Here is a 4,192-nt window from a genome sequence, read left to right on the forward strand (position 1 = left end):
GTACATTGAGTCCTGCCTCATTAACATAACTGCCTCTAATCCTGCCTCATTAACATCATAGAGGCAGGATTTACAATGCATAGGAAAATCACATCAGATGACAAAATGGTGCACTATCACACAATACTGGGAATCATGGCCTAGTCAAGTTGACACATATTTTGGGGGGACACAGTTCAATCCATAGCAGGTAATATCATTGGATTTCCATTGCTTGCAACATAGAGAGTTCTAAATGATGTGATTGTTACACTTAAGATAACTGCATAATTTTATTGCCCTGGTGAGTGGTTCCATCAAACATTGTTACAGATGGACATCCAGATCAAGTGGGTAGTTACCTGACTGTTGCAATCAAGATTCTGTAAACCAGTGGCTGACTAGGAAAGCTGCAACCCATGTGCAAATTTCTTCCCTAATCATCTTCATTTCTGTTTAGGGGTGGTATAACATGTTGTGCTTACCCACGGTTATTGATTATGTTGGGAATGATCACTGTGCCTGAAGCACCAGTGGGAATACAATGGAAGGCCCCACTCAACCTCACAAAAATGTATTAAAAAAGAGAGCTCATTGCCTAATAGTATTTGGTATAAATAGTAGAGGGAAGTAAATACAGCATATACTCTTTGTGTAAGTTAGAAACAGAGTAAAATTATTCTTTAATGACTATTTATAAATACACTAAAACTATATAAAAAGGAAAGCAAGGGCATTATGAAATAGGATGTAAGATGATGGCCATCTCTAGTTGGGGACGAATTAGTGGAGAACGACGAGGTTAACTGTAAGTTTTCATCATGATCTTAACTTTTGTTTTGAGTAGTGCTTTTGCAGATGCTTATTACATTATTTAAAAAACACACTCATTAAATAATACAGTTTTAAAAGACTAGAGGGTACATTTGTGTAAAAATTATTAATTTTTGGCTTCTCTTTTGGAATTAGACAATTTCAGAAATTAAGCACAATAAAGGGGCTAAGTAGGAGACATGTTTCCAAAGAACTTTTCATGTGATTCATTGTTTTCTGGTATAACTGTGCCTTCTTCACTGACAGTATAAAGTCTTTTCATTGGTCTGCCTATTTGCTTAGGTTTGAATGTGACAGGTAATGGCTAATAATAATAATGTCTAATAAAGTTAAACTAGTCAAATCAAGTCTCTTGCTTTCTTCCCTGCTCTCCTGTCTTTGAGCAAACTTAGGAGTGTATTTAAAGTGACTAAATCTTTGAAATTCTTTTTTTTTTTCCTGTTAAAATTAACTTACATGGTCATCATAGTACTTTAAGCTACGGATTATAAATAGCTTCTTCATATCTTCATCCACAAGGTCAGAGGACATTCTGAGAACAGTTCAGACCACAAGTTTTGACCAAACCAATCAACTCAGTTTGTCTACACAGCAGATTAATCAAAATGAAGAATACCTGGGTCTCTGCCAATATGGACATCCTGGAGATGATGGATGGGTGTTAGAGTTGGTGGTTGGAACATTCTGTCCATAGTGTGTAGACTAAGAGTCTAAGAGGTAAAAACACAAATAGCAGCAGGATCTATGAAAGAGCTGCAGCCACAAACCAAACTTCACTCATCCAAATTTGCTACTGATTATGAAATAGCCCTTTCAGCTACATCTGCACATAAGGATACTAATCAATGTCAGCAATATTTTCTTTTAATGTAGCATATAATTATATACGTACTTCCACACACACACATTTAATTTATTTCAAAAATTATCTTCCCTATTCAACTAATCAGTCTTTTCCTGGCACAGAAATACCAAAAACCCTTTCATATGGTACTGAGGCCCAAAGAAGTTGGTGTTTTTCAAATTTTGGAAGTAAAGAAATCAATTTGTAGAGTTGTAAGAAAGTCTCATCTATGAATATTCATAAAGAAACTTTGCAGTTTCGGCAAGCAAATGGCAGACTGGGGACTTCTCTTTTGACACCCAAGTATGAAAATTACTCTCTCCATTTCATTTATGAAATGGTTACTGTTCCTCTAACAGTAACTTTTAATTTACTTATCAATGGTGAAACCATTTTTCTTTTATGAATTAAGAATAAAGTTGTTGAGCAAAAAGTGGATTCTTGCTGAGAAACGTAGGATGTACAGAAAAGACCTGCAGTGTGTTAACTTGGTTTAACTACTAAACACTAATACAGTTTCAACAATAACTCTTATTAGACGACTACATTTCTTTTGAAATAAATATGAGAGGTTTGGGTATTTTCTTCTTCATATATCATTTGTGTTGGTTATTTTATTTAAAAAAATATTTACAGTTCTGGTACATCCAAATGCTTTGAAACTGGTATTTGAGAATAACAATAAGAATTTAATTAAGTTAAATGTAGTCTATTTTCTCACTTGTAGCCTGTATATATCAAAGTCTTAGCATGAATATGAGAACTTAACATTGAGAGAACTGCTCTAGATGTGTACTAAAGAAAATGTAAAGTCCTTTCCAAGACATCTAGTTCATAGATGTGAACAATAGACTCGTACCTGCAGCACACGAATGGGGAAAGTAGCTTATGCTGATGCAGTAACAGGATCACCAAGGGCGTTATGGATCAGAAATGGAATTTTAAAACCACATCACTGCTTCACAAGGAATCCATGTAAAGAATAAAGTCAGTACAGTGTGCTCTGAGGCTAGGCAGCGAGTTAACAACCTAATGGCAACCGCCTTCAAAAGCTGTGCAGAAGTGCTCTTGGCCCACTCTCTAATGTATTCCAATGCTGGGACATGGCATTCCCACCTACTGGTCCTCAGTTCTGATGAAAATATAACCAAACGACATTGCTGACCCCGAAATTGGTTTCTTTGGGGGCCCCTGAGGTTAAAGTGTAAGGTTAAAGAAGCTCAAAGTAAATACCAATAAATAATGACCTGGGCCTCACAGTTGGCGTTTGTGCGAACTGCGGCAGGCTCTATTTGGCTTCTTAAACCAGCTACAACTTCAGGCAGCCTTCCTTCATGGCAATTGGGATAACCCCACTGCAAAAATGACTTTATAGAATTCTTCAAATGGCATAGCATGATTATGTCTGTCAATTTTTTTGCTTAACTAATAGGGTCGCTGTGAACTGGAATAGACTGGACAGCAATGGGTATGGGGGACTCTGTTCTTAATCTGTAAATCAATATTTATAAATGTTATCCCCAAAAGGTGATTGAGGAAGGGTCTTGCTTATTAATACCAAACCGAAATCCATTGCTGTGGAGTCGATTTCGACTCATAGTGACCCTATAGGACAGAGTAGAACTGCCTCATAGGGTTTCCGAGGCTGTAACCTTCACGGAAGTAGACTGCGCATCTTTCACTCTCAGAGTCGCTGGTGCGACCCTTGATTAGCAGCTGAGTGCTTTAACCACTGAATCACCAGGGCTCTTCTCCCTTATTAATAGTGCATTCAAAATGTTTTGCTTATGCCACACTGCAATAGCGCTTCAGTGAGGTCATATGGAACTATTTTTCAGTGATTAATAAACCAAAGCCATCAAAGATTTTGGTTGTTTTCATTTATTTCTTGCTTTCTAGGATTATTATTAGATGGAAGAAATAAGATCCCTTCATCCCTTTTGACACAAAGGAAATACTGAAAATATCTGATGTAGATTAATTAATTAAGGACAAAGTATGTTATTGTTGTGTGCCACGGAATCAATTCCAATTCATAGGGACCCTATAGGACAAAGTAGAACTGCCCCCATAGGGTTTCCTAGGCTGTGATCTTTACAGATCACCAGACCTTTTCTCCTGGAGCAGATGGTGGGTTTGAACTGCCTGACCATTGTTAGCAGCCTAGCACTTAACAGTTGTACCACCAGGGCTCCTAAGGACGAAGTATACAGACATCCAAATATGTTGGAAATGAGATTAAGATAGAAATTTGAATTTCTTAAAAAGATGAAAAAATTCCTGTTTATCTCAAAATGATTATAAAATTAACCTCACTGTAAATATTTAAATAAATATAATATCTCCTAAGAGTGACCATTAGTTACTGGTAAAATGAAAAGCATAATCTAGTTTCTGGCAAATGAGGCTGAAGCAGTTGATATTTTGTATTTTCATAGGAAAATACTCATTTCTGGATTACAACTGAGTTTAAAGAGACCTTTGAAAGAGGAAAGTGCTTTCAACCATGCCTTGGTATGCTATTTTGATTTAAAA

This window comes from Trichechus manatus, unplaced genomic scaffold (assembly GCF_000243295.1).
Source record: "Trichechus manatus latirostris isolate Lorelei unplaced genomic scaffold, TriManLat1.0 scaffold00032, whole genome shotgun sequence".
Taxonomy (NCBI): domain Eukaryota; kingdom Metazoa; phylum Chordata; class Mammalia; order Sirenia; family Trichechidae; genus Trichechus; species Trichechus manatus.